Below are 15,095 nucleotides of genomic sequence, written 5' to 3' on the forward strand. Positions count from 1 at the left end.
AAGAGTAAAGCTGCTTTCAGACTACGCTATAATACAATAGCATATAGTATATAGCTCATAGCACAACAATATCGCGCACCATACATGTTATGGACACGTTCACACTGCACTGTACATATTATTGGCTAAGTATACACTGCTATACTATATATGGCACTATAGTATAGCGTAGTCTGAGAGCAGCTTTAACATCTGTGAGCTATCGCCGACATGTCGCGTTGTCAATGTCAATAAGGCGATCGTTCACGGGCCGGTGAAAAGTCGCAGAGGTCTGTTTAAAAATAACTAGAGTTTCAATTAATTTAGAATCCCCTATTAAAGTTACAATGTTGCTGTATCGACAAAAAGTTTGTTTGTGAGTTCGACTTGAAGCTTTTTGAGTATGACCTGGTATAATTTTGAGTTGTCTTTTGTCTCTAGTGTGCATGGGCTCCTCATACGAACACCTAATCGGGATCGAATTTATACTTTGTTAACAGTTAAGACTGTCCAACGTTTACGAAATTTTTACTGGTGAACTTTTTTACTGGTAGTAGGACCTCTTGTGAGTCCGCACGGGTAGGTACCACCACCCCGCCTATTTCTGTCTTGAAGCAGTAATGCGTTTCGGTTTGATAGGTGGGGCAGCTGTTGTAAATATACTTAAGACCTTATATCTCAAGGTGGGTGGCGCATTTACGTTGTAGATGTCTATGGGCTCCGGTAACCACTTAACACCAGGTGGGCTGTGAGCTCGTCCACTCATCTAGGAAATAAATAAAATAAAATAAAACCCCAACTTTTTTTTTGACTGAGTAAAAAAATTTTTGTGTCCTCGTTTTGCTAAAACTGAAATATTAATAGAAGTTTTACTAATCATTTTTCGATTCAAGATAGATTTCTATTATTTCGTATAATTAACCTTTGAACGCGATGTACTTGCACTGAATGACATTTTAGAAACGTAATCCCATCGCGGTGTGTGTCTCAACACCTGTTAATGCTAAGTATGTTTAGATAGTATTAAGCCGTATTAATATGTACATACAGCATATATTATAACGATGGCGATATATCTTGTGCTTGTATTTAGCGAGGTACGCTCAGAACGCATTGCTGCAGCGAACGGCGTCGATCTGGCGCCAATTCGCATTGCTGCAATGCTCCTATTGGAAATTGGCCTATTTATTTTATTTTGTAACAGCCACGTCACTAAAAGAGAGGTAAATGAAAAGAGGCTGTGCAATAAATTCCTCTTTTAGAAAATTTCCAATTGGTACTTAACGTTTGAAGCAATTTTAGTTGTTAACGTTTGTTGACGTGATCACGTCTTATAAATCGGTGAACACCGGCTGCACGCACGAAAATAGTGTTACGTTCCGCCTGAGCCTGAGTGTGTAAGCGAGACAGCGGAACAAGCGATAGAAAGGTACAATCGGCCCAAGCGTCGGCTTGTGATACAGTTATCTTTCTTCTCGCGTGACGTCAGGGCTAGCAGTTCGAATAGTTCTGCTACAGTATATCGATATGATTTAAAAAAGAATATACGTGCTCTAAAAATAATTTATTTGGCCTAATCTACTTCAATCATCTTACATTACTAGATAAATACTAATCAATAGACATTATTTTAATATTTTTTTCAAATCGTTAAATGACAAATTTTTTAAAAGAGGTTAGTGACGTTATCATGTAAAACTATTGTCCGTAAACAGACTTTACAGACAACGAATTATGGTTTTTATTGGTGTCGATGAATAATCAGAACTCACATAGACATCACAAAGGTGTCGTCATCACAAAGGTCACAGAAGTCCTCACCAATAACAGGGCAAATTATTGTTACGTGTTGGTTGGGGTTCGGGATAAATAAAATTCTACCGAATTACAAGTTAACACTGTATTTAACACTTAAAACACTTCACAAACTCCTTAAAATTCTCAATTCGCTTCTTCCGCTTCGCTTCAGGTGATCCATTCGCTGTTTTACTTCGAGTTGTTCCGATTACTAACTAACTGCGTGCCATATCTGCAACGCTTTTATACCCGATACCGCATCCCTAGAATTATCGAGAATATTCCACACATTTCTAGTGTTGTGTTTCCGCTATCTGACAATAGATCGCGTCGTACTTCTCGAGCATTCTAGGTGCTACTAGATCATTCGATATGCGTTCGACTATTCGGCAATAGATGACGTATTATTGTCAGTGTAGAAGTGATCAAGGTAATTATTTGTTAATGTTAAAACAAACCCAATATTAATTAAAGTCAAATCTATATTACTAGAATACTTTGCAATATTTCGCGTAAGCAATATTATTTTAAAATAATATCATGTTTCAATGATGCCAATGCGTAACTAGACGAGTTTACGGCGCGTGCTAATCGGTGACGAATCTGTGAAATTGGCTCGTCGCGGCGCTTCTATAGATGCACCTCAGACCCGCGCTCGGTACAAGAGCTAGCGATTTCGTATTATCATTACAAAATTAATATTATTTTACACTTTAATAACATTTATCGAGGGGTGAAAGGGCTATTTAATTGAAGCGGCATTTCGCTTAATACACGCCCTTTATCTTTGTAATTAGCGGTCCGTTTTATTCGGCATTAGTATCAACAGTTCGATGTTTTCAATTGAGCTTCAATTATGTGGTCAAATTGCATCATTATTCAAATAGCTGAAGATATTGTTTGTGGTGATAGTTTTTCTAAATTTTAAACGTTAATAGGCTCTTCTGTAAAGTTACAAGTAAAGTTACAAAATTTACAACAGCTACAGCTACAACATGATTAACAAGATATTAAAATTTGACAAATGCAAAATTTCCGAACAACAATATTGGGACCGTTGGTTTACCGAGCAATATATATAACCCGCTCGGTGGAAGATCTTCCCTTCGTCGTAAACCTACAATATTAAATGTGGTTACGTTCAAATAGCATATTCGTATAGTCCACTGAGTTTCTTGCCGAATCTTCTCAATGCTTCCGATCCGACTATAGATTCAGCGAAGCACTGCTCTTGCTAGGGCTAGTGTTAGCAAATTCTCTCAGATTGAGCCCGTGAGCTCACCTACCCGTACAGACGTAGCTAGTATAGCCCCTTAGGCTACCGGCGAATAGGGGTAAAAAAGGCGTATTCGCCTATCCGCGTCCTTGAATCAACACAAACCCGGTCGGACCACCGACCGCGTCGCCCGCGTGTTCTATGGACACACACGTCCGAATATTGCACACCGACGTGTGATGGCGATATATAAAATTAAACAGAATTAGTTCTGCCGGCGTCACCGCGAACCGTACATGAGAAGATCGACTTTGTAAAAGAGGGATTGTCTTTTTGAGTAATTAAAAAAAAAATGTGTAATGATATTGCGATCTTGATGTCGCCGTGGTCCCAATGCGATGGTAACCACCAGTCATTAGGTGGAGTGACAGTAAATATGAACACGTAGTGTCGAAGCGGCAGTCTGTAAGTTCTATTCGAAAGGTAATTCTGGATCAAGCTATTCTCTATTTTCAATTAAATACTGAAAAAAAAATATTAAGTCAATTTTACCGTATTAGTAAAACAATGGTAGTGGTGTTAAGCTAAACTGTATACTTATAATAGCGACATTTATATTTTATTCCAATATAATTGCTGAACGAGCTCACGACCCACGTGATGTTAAGTTACCGGGGCTCGTAGAGGACACAGCGTAAATGCCGCCAATTACCTTAAGACATGAGATCGAAGCTTAATGTATGTAAAGAAACGGCAACGCATTGCTGCTTCTCGGCAGAAATTAGCAGAATAGCGGTACCTATCCATGCAAGCTTTTTATACGTGGTAGATTCAGCGGTACACTGCTCTTCCTAGGGCTAGTGCTAGCCAGCTCTCTAGGTTGAGCCCGTGAGCTCACCTACCCGTCCGCGAGAAGGTAGAATAGTCCCTTACGCTCCCAAATTACCTAACACCACCCATATTTAATATGAAATAACGTTAAAGAAATTTACACCCAAACCTAACCTTCCTAAACTACTTAACATAATAATAATTTACTGTGCATCTGTATCAATTTGTGTTGACACGTTATTGCGTCTGCAAAAAAAACCTAACGACGCGCTTGTAGGACGAACATGTGCGACCCCGCGTCTTAAAATTAGAAAAAAAAAACGCACAACATTTTAAACTCTATGTCTTCATATTAAGCCTCATTTTTAATCCTTATCATATTTTTTTGTAGCAACATCTTAATCGTTAACTGTAAATTTTAGTTAAATATTTTGTGTCATTAGTTTTTCGATATCGTGAAAATGTTGGGCGATCTTCAACCTTATCTGTAGCGTAATAAAAGTGTACATAATTAGCGTCAAACTCCATGATTTGACTGAACATGTTATGCCCTTCGAACCGACGACTATTTGTCTATGGTTTTATTTGTTAAAATGTCACCGCTCTAGTGGGAAACCATTCCATTATTCCACACTTTACAGATTAGTTAGTGGGTCTCGTAATGAAATGTTTGTGAGAAAGTTAATTAGTTAGCACCGGATGTGCACAGAAATGCTTAGCTTAAAGAATTATTGAATTTTTTGCCTAGACACACCTATATAATACTGCTTAAAGTATATTTAATTAACAGTCTAGAATGTAGACTGTCTGAGACAAAAACATACAGTAGGTATATTCTGTCCAACCGTAGCTGGAATAGCCTTTTAGTTTACCAGTGATTGAGTAAGAAAAAAAAACTGGGATATGAAACCTTATCTTCTTCTTTTTTAGTTTTTGGCTCCGGCACGGTTTGTGCATTAGCCAGCGTCAAGTAATAAGATTTTTATAATTCCCCGTTTTAATTATTTGAAGTTTATGAATAATAAAAAACGAAGGAAACTTATTCAATTGGCATGAAATGAAATGAGATGAGATAATATGGGATGAAATATAATCTCAGTAAAATGGTGGTAATTAGACTTTTTCAGTGGACTTTTTGGAGGATCCCGGGGAGTTACGTTCAGCGGCATAGTTTCATTTTCCCACATTTATGCACTTTCACAGATACTAAACAGTTTATAAACCACCATTATTACATTTTTAAACCTGAAGAAACACTAAATAGACAAAATAAAACAAATCACACAACTTCACTATACGCGCGACATCACGCGTTCCCGCCAAAAAGTCCTATGAAACCTTATACTATAAAGTGACTTTGTTTTAAGAAAAACAATAATAAATATGAAAACAAGAAATCGTAATTATGAAACAAAATCATTTGTCTAAATTGAAAGATATATAATTCACGTGTATTTACTAATGTTATTTCATAATATTACATCTTTAACGACCGATTCGTTAAAGTAATTTCACATATTGTGTCCATAGCGTGTCGCGATATTAAATATAACAGTTTTATTATTTTTTTGTTAATCCAGAAGGCGTGCGAGTAAAAGTCAGTCATATGCAATGTTCGTTGGCTCACCTGTCCGCAAGGTGGCGCTTTCGCGACCCCCGAACAATGCCACCTGTACCATCAGGTGCTTCTAACGTAACGCCTAATTTTACAACATCTTTAGCAGCAGATCGACCATTTTAATTATATAAAACTACAACTATTTGATTGATAAAAATTGTAATGAAGTAGCCATCATAAATTTATAATTAAAGGCTTTTTTTTCTAACGTAATTGGGCAAAGGTATTCAAAGCGTAACTGGCTAAATAGCTGCAAAGTTCATAGACAATAACATGAATAGTAATAAAGGAATGAAACTGAACTATCCCGCTAGGTCTAAAAGGTCTAAAGTAGTTAAAATACTGGTGAGGTGTGGTAAAAATGTGGTGTAATGATAAACCACAGCTTACGGTTGATGGTAGCAGTCGTATGCAACACCTCAGAAGCTAACGATTTTCATCCCTTCTTATCTTCTTATCCCATCATCTTATCAAACACATAACAACGGCTGCTATCTTTTTATTGTTTTCATTTTATTAACACACGTAACCTTACAGATTCTACGATAATGATGCTATGAATGCTATGAAAACTATGCTAATTTATCGCTCGTTCATCTTAAAGAGTATTCCGAACAATTTTAAGGTTACCATTTCAAAACGTTAAGAACAAAGGAAAGATAAGTACATCCGCTATTCTGCAGTTGTTTCGGATGCTACCGACAGTGTGGCGCCATAAGCGATCGATAACTTTACCCAGGTTACCATTTACCTAATCTCATTTCATTGTACGCGGATAGGATTAAAATGAAAACTTTCAAAATATAATACCGATTCTAATTGACACGAACAGATGAGCCCATCTGAGGTTGGTCATGACGTTTCCGTCACTCACGCTAAGGCCTATGAAGCTATGAAGCCTATGAATCAACAGCATTACTGTGAAGACTAGAAAAGTTTTAGAAATAAATAAAATAATGTAGTGGGGGCAACTTTTTTCACTTTTTTTTTCAGTTTGGTTATTTCAGCTTCTTACGATGATATTGTTGCCAATGTCAAGTTTCTAAGGATCTTCAATTTTGAAATACGTTTTAAGCACAGGTACTTTATTTTATGAAAATTGCGGCGGAACGAACTAAAATTTATTTATTTGAATTTCTTATACGTTGGGATGAAATAGGATTGAAACTAGATGAAATTTGATGAAGCAATTCAGTGGCCTATCGGAAGGACTCCGGAATCCACGTCCAACAATTTTATTTAATTTTCGCAATCTATAAACTTGAAGAAACCCTAAATTAACAAATACAATTCACTCTACTTCGGTACACGCGTTCCCGCCAAAAAGTCGCGCGTAATCATTGAGGAGTTTTTAATTTTTTTTATTACGTACTCACACCTAAAATATACATCAGACTCCCCTCGTCAGATGGGTATGCGATTTATCTAAACCACCAAATATAGAATAATAGAAATAGAAAAAACAAACGTTGTCTCGAAAAGAATTTAAAAGTTTATAATTTAATAATACATATAAAGAGGTTGATTAATATGCATTGAATTAAGTAGAATCAAAATTTCAATAAAAGAGCTAATGTTTTGCACGTGTATAGTAAGCACGTTAGGGTACGGTAGTATGGTAGTCGTAGTATGTAATGGTAGTACCATTATGCCTATTTCTACTACAAAACAGTCTTGCATTTCAGTCTGAAGCGTAGGACAATCGTTATACAAAAGACTTAACAACAGTTACACTATAAGTTCGGTTAACTATCTATGCAAAACAAAAATGAGTCGGAATGATACTTTAATAATATGATATTTCATTCCTATTACAACTTCCGACACAATGTCACGATACCATCCGTGCTACCTCCAAAACCGTCACTAATATCGGACCGCCTTAGAAACTTTACTTACGACTCCGAATAACTATAAAATAATGTCGTACGTGAACTAAAGAACAGATCGAGAACTAAAGTCATCGACATAGCTCAAAGAGTCAGCAAGCTGAAGTGGCAGTGGGCTGGCCATATATGCCGTAGGACTGACGAGCGCTGGAGCAGACGGGTTCTCGAGTGGAGACGTAACGTGGGACGCCCCCTGACTAGGTGGTGCGATGACCTCCGAACGGTGGCCGGCAAGAAGTGGATGAGGAGAGCCGTAGACCGGGCTCAGTGGTGTGGATTGGGAGAGGCCTATATCCACCAGTGGACGACTGTGGGCTGTTGATGATAATGATGATGTTTTTTTTTTTTTATTTGCATAGATGAGTGGACGAGCCCACAGCCCACCTAGTGTTAAGTGGTTACTGGAGCCCATAGACATCTACAACGTAAATGCGCCACTCACCTTGAGATATAAGTTCTAAGGTCTCAATTATAGTTACAACGGCTGCCCCACCCTTCAAACCGAAACGCATTACTGCTTCACGGCAGAAATAGGCAGGGTGGTGGTACCTACCCGTGCGGACTCACAAGAGGTCTTACCACCAGTAATTACGCAAATTATAATTTTGCGGGTTTCATTTTTATTACACGATGTTATTCCTTCACCGTGGAAATCAATCGTGAACATTTGTTGAGTACGTATTTCATTACAAAAATTGGTACCCGCCTGCGGGATTCGAACACCGGTGCATCGCTCAACACGAATGCACCGGATGTCTTATCCGTTAGGCCACGACGACTTCAAGATGTACGTGAACTTATAACTTAATAACTTTTATTTTTCCTACCTATTCGCTGGTAGTTTAAGAAACTATTCCAGATATGCCCGGACGGGTAGGTGAATTCACGTGCTCAACCTGAGAGAATTTGCTAACACTAGCCCTAGCAAGAGGCCGCGTGAGCGAACATTATACTAGCTTAGGTCATGACAGAGTAACTCGTTACTGTTTGAAGGGTGGGGAAGTCGTTGCACTGTAAAAACTGAGACTTAAAACTCATGTTGCGGCATTATCGTAGTTGATATCTATGGGCTGCGATGACCACTTAACAGCAGGTGGACCGTGAGTTCGTTCATTCATCTATAAATATTCTTTTTATTGCTTAGATGGGTGGACATGCTCACAGCCCACCTGGTGTTAAGTGGTTACTGGAGCCCATAGACATCTATAACGTAAATGCGCCACCCACCTTGAGATAAGTTCTAAGGTCTCAGTATAGTTACAACGGCTGCCCCACCCTTCAAACCGAAACACATTACTGCTTCACGGCTGAAATGGGTGGGGTGGTGGTACCGACCCGCACGGACTCACAAGGGGTCCTACCACCAGTATTCTTAAAGCGATTCGTTTCATGTACCTACCTATGTTTTTTTTTCTAACTGTCAAAATGTTGAACTGTCATCGGTTATGGCAGATTACAGCTTCAATTATTTGCATTCAGAACGTTTTCCTTATTAAAAACATCTATATATGAGTCGACTATTATCAAAGCCGGCAATCTGACTTTTGGACAATTATTGGTAAATCAGAAAAACGAATTATTGACTTTGTATTCCATTGGCAGTCACAAAACTCTTCGGAACGACATCTTAGATAAATAACAGGTTAACTATTAACCTTTATTTAATGCAGGTTTTGAACCGTATTCTTTGAAGGAGACGATTATATTCAAATCAATCTGTATTGACATATCAATAAAAAAAAATTGTCCAAATGCACAGATTGCCACCTTTGATAATAGACGACTCATATGTACAATATATTTATCGATTCTAATCGTAGGATTAAAAGAATCACAGTCAGTACAGAAAGCTGCTAAGTTTTCGGCGCGCACTTTACCGTATTCCCGGTTCATAGCCGACAGTTTGGCGCCAAAGACGGTCGATAATTCACGAAGGCTTCGAAGAATATATAATATAACTACTATAGGAATACAGTGACAGTAACAGATGGTGCGTTTCCACAATAAAATGAAAGATTTAATCAGGATTTAATATTAGCTACGACACTTTAATAAACAGTTAACGCCAAGACTATTAAAGTACCTACAATGAAAATTAAAATAACAATTTAAATTTTGATCCAGTTTTTATTCTTACAAAGTTTTTAAATATTTTGTTCAATATTAATAAAAAAGAGTTTATTTCTAAATTACCATGACATGGGGTAAATTGGGATCCTGGGGTAAATTGGGACAACCCTGCGGAAAATTCTCAAAGTACTTGTAGCACGGAATCTACCTAATTTTCTTTAAGGTAATATTTATCAATGTATAGAAGAAAAACCAAGTTAACTATGGAAGTACTAAACATGAGTTAAGTTGGTCCCAAAAATTCGTCAAATTAAATTTAAAATAGTGGTTGAAAAGTGCGTTTTAAAACAGCTTAAAGAAATTTTAAAAAAAGTGATATTATCGTTGTTTTTTCAATAAGATCACAGTTTATATAAGTTTTTAATACACCTGGAAATACCACAACAAACGGTAAGTTGCAATATTCTTATTTTAAATACAATATTTCGTCAAAATAAAAAATGTATATTTTTTCCTTTCTTTTTGGGGAAAATTGGGACGTATGTAGGGTAATTTGGAACGAGACTGGAAAAATCAGGGACGAGAAAACACAAAATTGGAACGCCAAAAGACAAAATAGGGATGGCTTGTTAGGGTTGTCACTGATATCTTATAATAGATTTTTTAGCCTATACTATCACTTAATTGCGTGATGTAAAGAAGGTTAATGTGTTTATCAGTTAGTTTATGTAAGTATTATAGGTAAAAGAAAAGTATATATATAATTACTTTTTTTTCGCGACATTTACCTTGTAATATCTGCCCGGTCGTATGTTCTTTATAGCAATAAAAAAAATTAAAAGTTAAAAGAACTCAAACGAATCAAAACTTTTGTTATTTCAGAATCTATTCACGCATCGAATCATGATTTTGTTAACATTCACAACGAACACACACAAATAAAAACAGGCCTCAGATTTTAAATGTAACATTAATTAAAAATCCGAGATATCCAATTATGAGTGAGTGAATTAATTGAGTTTAGTTATTTCGGTTAGAAAGAATTTCTTTTATTTTTGTTATTATTGGCAGTAATCAAATAAAGCTGTTTTTTTATCTTATTCACCTGATATCTTACTCTTGCTCAAAGATTATTTTGAAAATGTTGATTAAATAAAATTGTATTATTGCATTTCCAGTCCTTTTGTTTTCTATTTTATGATTTTGTTTCAGAGTTGTGATTTTTAAGGAAATTAAATAATAATTTTCTAAAATATAACATGCATATACTTTTTTTGATCATTGTATTGTTGATTATCATTCACGTCACATCGCTTCGGAATAGAAACCAGCTTAATTTACACTATGTTGTGTATTGTGCTTAAATTATGGATTGTATTCATCATTTCGGTCCATATAAATAATTATATGGCACCTACCTATATATCGCAGTACTGCGAGTTGACAACCCTTACAAATATCCCAATTTAACCCTTAACCGTGTCAATTTACCCCGGACGCTGGGTAAATTGGGACGGCCATTATTTTACCGATTATTTCTTTAAAATGAATAATTAAAATAATGTAACGGTTTTTATCACCTAGGTACGTTCAAGACTCAACTTATTTCTTTGGTTGAGCAGTGACTATTTAATTGGAACTATTTTAAAATTCAATCTGAAGGTCGATTTTGTCCCTATTTACCCCATTTTACGGTACCGAAATATGTACCTATACATTTTATTGTGTAATAAAAATATCAATAATGATAATATTAAATCTCACGAATTTTCTAACGGAGTTCAAAACTTGAGTGAAATAAATAGATTTGTCAACCTACCTATGGACATACATAATTGCAATACCAAAAAAATCAGCTTTTCCCGCCAAAATAACACAAACATTAATCAAACCCAGATAGATACATATTTGATGTACTTTATTACATTTTATGGCAATTTATGGTATACTACTAAATTAGAAATGTTGGCATGTTTCCCGAGAAACGGGATGCTTACAGGAGTCTTCAACATTGTCGCATTACAATGTTTAATCCTTGCCAGATGTTCGTTTTGTTTACTTACTTGTAATGTCTGTTTATGCCCTCGTTTTCTTCGCAATAAAACGATTTGAATTTGAAATTGCTATTGCCATTTTTCAAATTGTTAGTCTGCAGAATATATCATTTGAATAATAACGTTCTGCAATATTTGTGTTTTGTTAAAAATAGGTATTGGAATTTTGGACAGGCGTGCTTTTTTGCATCTTCAGTTAATGTATCCTGCGATTATTTTTGGCGTGCCAGGAAAATAAGCTGGGCGTAGTTTTGTTTCGAACATGCATTTCTATAGACACAGAATAACCAGTCATAAAACACAATCGAATAGAGATAATTAGAGGCTAAGCTAAAGTGATAATCCTAGCTTGGATTAGCTTACTTACATTTTCGTGTGAAACTCAAATTCTTCAACATGCGTATTTTTATTAATAAATAGATTATCTATTACACCGTGTTCCACGTTTGAAGGTTTAAAATTGCAATAACCTTTTTAATTAATTTTTTTATTGCCCAGTTGTGTGGATGAGGTCATTGTCCACCTGTTGCAAAGTGGTCACCGCATTACTGCTTCACGGCAGAAATAGGCGGAGTGATGGTACCTACCCGTGCGGACTCTCAAGACGACTTACCACCAGTAAAATTGAAATTTCACTCTCACATCTCAAAGGGGTCTCAAATTGACATTAAATGTTGGCACCTATATCCGGTCATTGCAATACGGTCTGTGAGCTAGCGAATAGGCTACAGCAATAAAAAAATACAGCTTTAAAGATGTATCCTAGACGGAAAAATTACAAAAGAATCAATATCATAGCGTTGTCATGTTGCCAGCAGACGACCACGCAGGACATCTGTGTCCCCACATCTGACGGCCATTCAAGAATGGAAATGTTCAGTCAGTATTTATTTATTCACTCTTCATTGCACACTAAAACACTATTCACAAAAAAAAAACTTTACATCCTCCATTAGTGCTAATAAACTTTTCATCTTATTGACAACACATGACAGTTCTATACGTGTCGCTATATCATATAACAGCACAACAAAATCACAAAACACTAGTATAATAATTATGTCCAACGTTTCATTTAGGTTAGGATCTGCAGGTTCACTTTTAATATTTAACGCCGCCGAAAACGAACATTGCTGATTCCCAACATGTAAATAAAACACAAAAATAACACGTAAATTCATATTTAACTATTGTTCTACATATTATTACGCCTATAATACACGCCTATACTTAGTCTGGCCATTAATACTGTTACAATTAAAAATAAACAAAATATTACATTTGAATTTAGAATCTGTCATTTTTATATTATTATGTTGCTCATTGAGTTTTCTCATTTTGGCGCCAATACATTGTACAATATTTTGCTATATTAAAATGGAGTGGGGTGATAAAGAGAACCGAATCGCTGTGATTGCATTACACAAAGTAGGTATGGAGCCAATTGCAATTTTTAAAACTCTCCATACGCTTGGTATTAGTAAAATGTTTGTGTACCGGGCTATTAATAGGCGCAATGAGACCTCCTCTGTTTGTGACAGAAAAAGATCTGGCCGTCCACGTAGTGTTCGTACGAAAAAGGTGGTCAAAGCAGTAAGGGAAAGAATTCGAAGAAATCCTGTCCGAAAGCAAAAGATTTTATCTCGGGAGATGAAGATAGCACCTAGAACCATGTCGCGTATTTTAAAAGATGACTTAGAACTTGCAGCCTATAAGAGACGTACTGGTCATTTCTTAACTGATAATTTAAAAGAGAAAAGGGTGGTAAAATCGAAACAACTACTGAAGCGGCACGCAGAGGGAGGTCATAGAAAAGTTTTGTTTACGGATGAGAATTTTTTTACAATTGAGCAACATTTTAACAAACAAAATGACCGTATTTATGCTCAAAGCTCTAAGGAAGCTTCCCAATTAGACGACAGAGTGCATCGTGTGCACTATCCGACTTCAGTGATGGTTTGGTGGGGTATTAGCCATGAAGGAGTGACTGAGCCATACTTTTGTGAAAAAGGTACCAAAACATCGGCACAAGTGTATCAAGATACCATTCTTGAGAAGGTAGTGAAGCCCCTTAACAACACCATGTTCAATAATCAAGAATGGTCCTTCCAACAAAACTCGGCGCCAGGTCATAAAGCTCGGTCTACGCAGTCTTGGTTGGAAACGAACGTTTGGGACTTCATTAGAGCTGAAGATTGGCCGTCGTCTAGTCCCGATCTTAATCCGCTGGATTATGATTTATGGTCAGTTTTAGAGAGTACGGCTTGCTCTAAGCGCCATGATAATTTAGAGTCCCTAAAACGATCCGTACGATTGGCAGTGAACATTTTTCCCATGGAAAGAGTGCGTGCTTCTATTGATACATAACTGGCCTCAACGTTTAAAGGACTGTATTGCAGCCAATGGAGACCACTTCGAATAAGTATTTTATACTTTAAATTGTTTTATATTTATGTATTAAACTAACACACTGTAAAAGTAATAAATGTTATTTGCAATAGAATTATTTTTTATTGTAACAGTATATATGGCCAGACTAAGCAGTAACATATTTATCTCTAGTCTTGTTTTTGTATATTTGACGAAATCTGTGATTAAAAAACAATTATTAAAGAAATGTGACAATAGAACCATAATAATGTTTTAACTTATAATTTAAATTAATTATGATCGAATTTCGACTTCGGGGTGAACCGCTAGTTATTTATTAATGACTCTTTATTGTATCACGTGATAATCTCAAAAGTTAATCGTGTAAAAGTCGCCGAATACCTACTAGTAGCTAGAAATGAAATCAAACTTCGTAATTTTCATAGTTGAAACCGAAAGAGGGGCTTCAAATACTGGTGTTAAGGTGTTAATGGGAATGGAGCATCTTTTGAGCCCGCCCTGGGACCACCACTGTACCTATTTCCTGCCGTGAAACAGTAATGCGTTTCGGTTTGAAGGGTTGGACAGCCGTTGTACTGAAAACTAAGACTTAGAACTCCTGTCTCAAGGTGGCTAACGGCATTTATGTTGTTGATGTCCATGGGCTCCGGTGACCATTTAGGTGACCAGGTAGGCCGTCAGTTCATCCACTTATCTAACTAATAAAAAAATTGATCAAAAGTGATGTCACGACATTAATTTTTAAATCTCACTATTTCTCAAATAAAAACAGTAAACAGTATAATATACCGTAAAAACTGAATTCATCTAAATGTTACGCGGTGCCTGAGGAAGAAAATTTCGTCTTAAAAAATGACCTAGTGATCTTACCTAGTAAACATTGCTAGAATTGTATCACTGTATTATATACATATTTATAACGTATGCGTAAGATTATCACTGCGAACGAATTCCTAACCAAAACTTATCAAGTCTTATCAAAGGGCCACCGGAATCCTCTGATGTGGTTTAAGCCGTCTTTTCTTTTTTCCAAAACTCAAATTCCTAATTCAATCGAAAATTGTTACGTTCCGTTTTCAGTCGAAAGATAACAAAGAAAATAATGGGGCAGAAAATACTATAGTATCGATCGTAAAATATCGTTTAAAATAAAATACAAACGTAGAGTTGATTGGGTTAGAGGTTAATGTAAAATGTAATGTTAATTAAAGTAATAAAGTAAAGTAAGTAAGCATGTATTTCGGATTAGG

The 15,095-nt window shown here is 36.2% G+C and overlaps 1 protein-coding gene across 1 annotated transcript in view; it reads right to left on the reverse strand.

Moving 5' to 3' along the window:
- Positions 1-15,095, reverse strand: part of LOC149503315 (uncharacterized) — a 238,845-nt gene that overhangs the window by 30,263 nt on the left and 193,487 nt on the right. The gene's annotated exons all lie outside the window — the stretch shown is intronic.

The sequence above is a fragment of the Bombyx mandarina genome, chromosome 03, assembly GCF_030267445.1.
Source record: "Bombyx mandarina strain Sakado chromosome 03, ASM3026744v2".
In the NCBI taxonomy this organism is placed as follows: domain Eukaryota; kingdom Metazoa; phylum Arthropoda; class Insecta; order Lepidoptera; family Bombycidae; genus Bombyx; species Bombyx mandarina.